General features: G+C 36.3%; 1 pseudogene; it reads left to right on the top strand.

Moving 5' to 3' along the window:
- Positions 1-4,587: 4,587 nt before the first annotated feature.
- Positions 4,588-5,264, top strand: LOC109702161 (prefoldin subunit 3 pseudogene; annotated as a pseudogene).
- Positions 5,265-6,055: the final 791 nt, after the last annotated feature.

The raw sequence follows: 6,055 nt of genomic DNA, 5'->3' as shown, positions 1-6,055 counted from the left end.
TTTTAATACTTTAAGCCTCAATTTTCTCTTCTGTAGAGTGAGGAAAATGATACTTAACTTATAGGATTCAATGAGGCAACATATTGAAAATACTTAGAACAGTTCCTGGCACATAGTCAGTGGTATACAAAAAAAAAAGTTAGATATTGATAAACTGTCAGACATGCAAAAGTAATTATAATTAAAAGTTCTTTGGGCTTCCACATAAGTGTTTCATGATGTGGTTTTGGCAATTATTGTAGTAGAAGTTCAGAGAATAGGGATGACCTGTACATGTGCATAGCATTCTTGTTCCCACTGATATATCCAAAGCCCCCATAGGCATTTCCCTCCCCACATTTTCCTTTTAAGATTTTTGGTTTGTTTATCATTTATCCCAAATATCTTTTAAAGTAACTAATTGATTATTTAAATGGCCAAATATAAATTATATATATATGTATCGATTGCATACAGCATAATGTTTTGAAATATGACTGTGTTGTAGAATTGCTAAATCAAGCTTACATGTATTGCCTCACATATCTCCTCTTTTTGTACAGAGGCCACTTAAAATGTTCTCTCAGCAATTTTCAAGCATATGAACTTGTTATTAAATACAGTCACTATAGTATACACGTATCTCTTGAACTTTTTCCAGTCTCACTGAAAGTTTATATCCTTTGACTAACATCTCCATTGTCTCTGCTTGCTCTCTGATCACCCATAGTCCCTAGTAACCATCATTCCACCTTTGAATTTGGCTTTTTTAGATTCCATGTAGGAGTGAGATCATTGCCTTTACTGCTTGGCTTATTTTGCTTAATATGATGTTCTCTATGCTAAATCACATTGTACAAATGACAGGATTCCATCATATTTATTTATTTATTTATTTTTTGCAGTGTTGGAATCAAACCCAGGGCCTTGCACATGCGAGGCGATTTCCTTCTTTTAAAAGACTGAAAAGGATACTGTTGTGTAGATATACAACATTTTCTTTGTGTATTTGCCCAGTGATGGACATTTAGGTTGATTCCATATCTTGGCTATTGGGAATGTGTGACGAGTATGGGAGTACAGATAAGTCTTTGACACACTGATTATATTTCCTTTGGGTACATTCTTAGTAGTGGAATTGCTATATCATTTGGTAATTCTTTTTTTAAAATATTTTGGACAACTTCCAGAGTTTTCCATAATTTACATTCCCATCAACAATGTACAAGTGTGTATACTTTTATCTATACACTAACAGTTGCTGTTCTTTACTTTTTTGGCAACAATTTTTCTAATAAGGGAGAAGGAATATTTCCTTGTGATGCTAAGCTTCAGGCCAATCTCAATGAAACCAGGCTCCAGATCCAACTCCCTAGATCTAGGCACCTGGCCTGACCACTAACCGTACCTGGTGGCCTGCCCCAAATCTCCAAATGGGCTGACTGGTACAGGACTTTTCCTGCTGAAGTCAGTCTGTGAAGACTGGAATAAATGCCAATTTTTTCAAAGGATAGATGCCAAAGAATGGCTATGAGCAACATGACACCACCAAAAGAATAGAATGCAGTGCCATCAGTTGACCCTAAAGAAATGCAGATTTATGAACTTTCCCAACAAAGAATTTCAGGCTAGGTGACTCAGTCCTGAAATCCTAACTACTCAGGAGGCAGAGATTGGGAGGATGGCGGTTTGAGGCCAGTCTGGGCAAAAAGTACATGAGACCCCATCTCAATAAAAAGCCCAATAAAAAGTTGGGCATGGCAGCACACACCTGCCATCCAAGCTGTGAAGGAAGCATAAGTAGGATTGTGGTCCATCTAGCTGGTGCATAAACATAGACCCTGTCTCAAAAATAACTAAATAACCAAAGCAAAAAGTGTTGGAGGTATAGCTAAAGTGGTATAGCCTAGCAAGAACAAAGCCTTGAGTTCAAACCCCAGAACCACCCCCCACAAAAGAATTTATAATGATCATCTTAAAGAAGCTTAGTGAACTATAGATAATCAAATGAAATTAGGAAAACAATACATAAATAAAATTAATGGTTCATCAAAGACATGGAAGCCATAAAAAAGAATCAAACAGAAATTCTGAAGCCAAAGACCACAGTGACCAAACTGAATAATTCCTTAGAGAGCTTCAAAAACAGACTTGGTCAAGCAGCTGAATCAATTAGCTCAGAAAGCCATCATTTTTTTTTAAAAAAAAAGGAAGCCATCATTTGAAATTATCCAGTTAGAGGAACAAAAAAGCTTGTGGGAATTACAGGACATCATCAAGTCCCAGCTCTACTGCAGTGTTAAACAATTATTACTCGATTATTAATTATTCTATTATTTCTGACAAATACTCCTGGGGAAAGCTTATTTGCACAAGATGAGCTCTGAGTCAGGAAGTCTTTGAGAGCTCTTTCAGGGAACCACTGGAAAGGTCAAACAATGCTCATTTCCCACGAAGGGGACTTTGAAAGAACACTAACCCAGGCTGCTGAATTTTGTATTGATTGACTTTTTAACTTTTTATTTATTTACTTTTAAATGGGGGGGGGCTCAACCTTACATGGAACTCACTATGTAGCCCAGGAAGCTCCAGCCTCAGCCTCCTGTCCTGTTGTTTTTTAAGGTTACTATAGAGCTGAGTAAGGAGAGATAAGAGAGCAAGTTAAAATGTTACCAAGCTCTCTGTTCTTACTGACAGTCAACATTTTTCCTTTCATAAGCATTCTCAGAATTCCTACAAAACTTTGATTTTCAGAGTTCTAAAAAATTTGTGTTTGATAATTTTTTTTAATGTTCTTATTGTGTAGATAGAAGGGTAGAATTTTGGAGGTTCTTACTTCTGTATTTTCACTGAGTCACTGATAATCTTTATTAAATAACATGACCACTATAATGTCATGGGAGTGAACATTAGATGTTGGGTAAATATGATGCAGTTGATGGGAACAGATGGGCACTTTCATCTGAGAGTCATGCCATGGGCAGTCAGTATGCCCATGGCATATGCATGTGCATTACAGCTGTAGTGGAGAACTTTATTTATTTGTGTTTTAGGTTAGTGGTTAAATAGATTTTATTATTGCACATTCTCAGAAGGAAGTAAAATATTTGCTGTGGAGCACCTTTCTAAGCACAAATAATTTTTTGACTTTATTGAACCTTTTTTTGGTGGTGCTGGGGTTTTTACTTAGGACCTTAAGCTTGCTAGGCAGGTGCTCTATCACTTGAGCCACACCTCCAGCCCTGAACCATTCTTAAATTTGAGATCAGTTCAGCATATTCTAATAGCTTTTCTTGGGATCATAATATTTTGGGTCCTATATGTCTAAAGTATGGAAGCAGTTGCTTCAATTCATGAACAACTGAGCCTGGAAAGGTCATGTACAAACACTAGAGAATGCTTTTGTTTTTAAAGCAATATCTTCTAACATTCATTGTTGAGAATGTCTCCTTCCATTCTCTTGTTGCATAGCCTTGACTATTTCTGATGAGCTCTGCAGTATATTTAATCCTTCTCCTTGTTACTCAGTTTTTCTGTTGTTACTCTCCTTTCAATGTAGTAGAAACCACATTCTTCATCTCTTGTGTAGTTATAATAGAGAGCGGGTCATGATTGGACGTGCTCTTGAGTCGGAAGGAACTGATTGTATCTCACATTAACGTTGAAATATATTCTGCAGCACAATGTAAAATATATTACTGGATGCTATCAACTGTTATCCCACCTACCTGCTTGTCAGTTAGAGACCTATTTCTATCACTTATTTTAAAGTACAACTATATTAAGATATATTTTCTCCATTATAAAGTTTATCCATTCCAACTGTGCAATTCAAAGATCTTTAGTAACTTCACTAAATGCTGCAACTATAACTCTAAATCATTTTTAGAGCACTTTCATTCCTCCAGTAAGATCTCATGTGCCCATTTACAGCTATCTCCTTTCCCACTTTTCTACTCAGACAATTCTGATACATTTTATGCTTTTATAAAATTTCTTGCTCTGGACAACTAATATGTGGAATCATATAACACTCATTCTTCTATGTTTTATTTCTTTCATGTTGCATAATGATTGGAGTTCATTAACAATGTGACATATGTCAGCAGTTCATTCTTATATATTGCTGAAAGGTATCTCTCTGTGTGGACACACCATATTTTACCTATGGATTCCAGTCTGACAGGCATTTACTACTGCCAATTTTGGCTGCTAAGAATACCATTATGAACGTTTGTGTGCAAGTCTTTGCATGGATGCTTATTGCTCAACTAGGTTCTTGAACAGAGGTTTGTCAGAAATCAAATGACTCTTAGTCCTATCTATGTCTCTCTTTATGCCAGAATCACACTGTCATGATAACTATAAACTTATGATAAGTTCTGAAACTGAAAAGTTAAAAAGATCTCCAACTCGGTCCCTCTGCAAAATCATTTTGGGTATTCTAGTTTTGCATTCTCATGTAAATTTTAGAATGTGTTTGTCATTTCTACTAAAAAGGTTGCCTGAATTTTGACAGAGTTGCATTGAAATTCTATTTAATCTGTAAGTCACTGGGGAAGAATTGCAGTCATATCAAAAGTGAATCTTCCAAGCTTGCTCAAAGTGGCAGTTATTAAGGATGGTTGTGGAACAGGAGAAGTGACTGTAGGGAACTGGCAGCTTCACATGGGGATTCTTGGGGCTGTGCTTATGGAAGATGTAGATTCCTTTATGAAACAGCCTGGGAATGAGACTGCCTGTAAAGAAGGAGGCTGACCAGTTTCAGAATAAGTTTGTGGAACTCAACCTTGCTTAAAAGAAAAGGAGGCTGAGGTCAGATTCCTGAAATTAAGCAGACTTGTAAAATACATGCAGAAGAATAAAATAGTCCAGCAATTTGCTGGAGATCAGATACTTACTGGCAGATAACCCGTACTGCTAAGCTTTGGTTCCTCCACTGATCAAGTGTGTCTGTGGTTGGACGTAATGCAATGCTTGAACGTGGTATTGGTGAAGCTCAGGCTCTGCTGGAAAATAATTTCTCTACTGCCACAAAGAATCTTGATTCTCTTAAGGAAGACTTTGACTTTCTTCAAAGTCAATTTACATATCATTTTTTTTTTTTTGGTGGTAATAGTGTTTGAACTCAGGGCCTCATGCTTGGTAGGAGGTACTCTACCACTTGAATCCCCTCACCAGTCCTTTCAAGATCAATTTACTACTCCAGAAGTCAAAATGGCCAGGGTTATAATTGGGCTGTAAAAAGAGGAAACAAAGATGATTCTACCAAGAACAAAACATAATGGTGACTGTTAAAAATGTGGTTGTTTTCCAAAAATGTGATTGTAAGTACTCTAGCATTTATCCTTAAAGATTGTCATTACTTTGATTTTTTAACAGCGAGAATGATTAAAACCTTAAAAATTGATAAATAGTTTTCATTTATTTATAAAAACAAATTTTGTTTCAAGGCTGGGTGTGGTTGACTCACTCCTGCAATCCTAGCTACTCAATAGGCAGAGAACAGGAGAATTGTGGTTTGAAGCCACCCTGGACAAATAGTGAGACACTATCTTGAAAACACCCAACACACAAAAGGGCTGATGGAATGGTGCAAGATGTAGGCCCTGAGTTCAAATCCCAGTACTGCAAAAAAAATTGTTTCAAATATTTTATGAAATTAACAATATTTTTTCAAACTTCCCAGTAAAATTTCATCAATTTTTTTTTGTATGTCATAAGATAACTCTTAACTAAAATGGCGGAAAACTGTGGGGTAAGCTGTGGAGGTTGAATGCTATGTATTAGCACAGTTTAGTTTTTTGTTACTGGTTGATGTTACTCTCATCTGATGTAGTAAACTATTTTAGAGGTAGGAAAGATAGTTTGACAATTTGTAAGCTTGTTTTTCTTTTGTAATTGTAGGACATTATGTTGTTCTGTTGCTGTTCTCTTCTGCAAATAGGGTTTCATGAATTATTGCTTTAGCTGTTATGATATTCTGGATTTTTCAGAAAGTGGTAATTTGCCTTTCTACATAGCAAGAGGGCTATTGAGACACTTTTAACACCAACAAGTGCACAGTGTCTTTGCA

This window comes from Castor canadensis, chromosome 4, assembly GCF_047511655.1.
Source record: "Castor canadensis chromosome 4, mCasCan1.hap1v2, whole genome shotgun sequence".
In the NCBI taxonomy this organism is placed as follows: Eukaryota; Metazoa; Chordata; class Mammalia; order Rodentia; family Castoridae; genus Castor; species Castor canadensis.
Note: the sequence above shows the minus strand (reverse complement) of the source record. Positions and strands in the feature narration are given on the sequence as shown.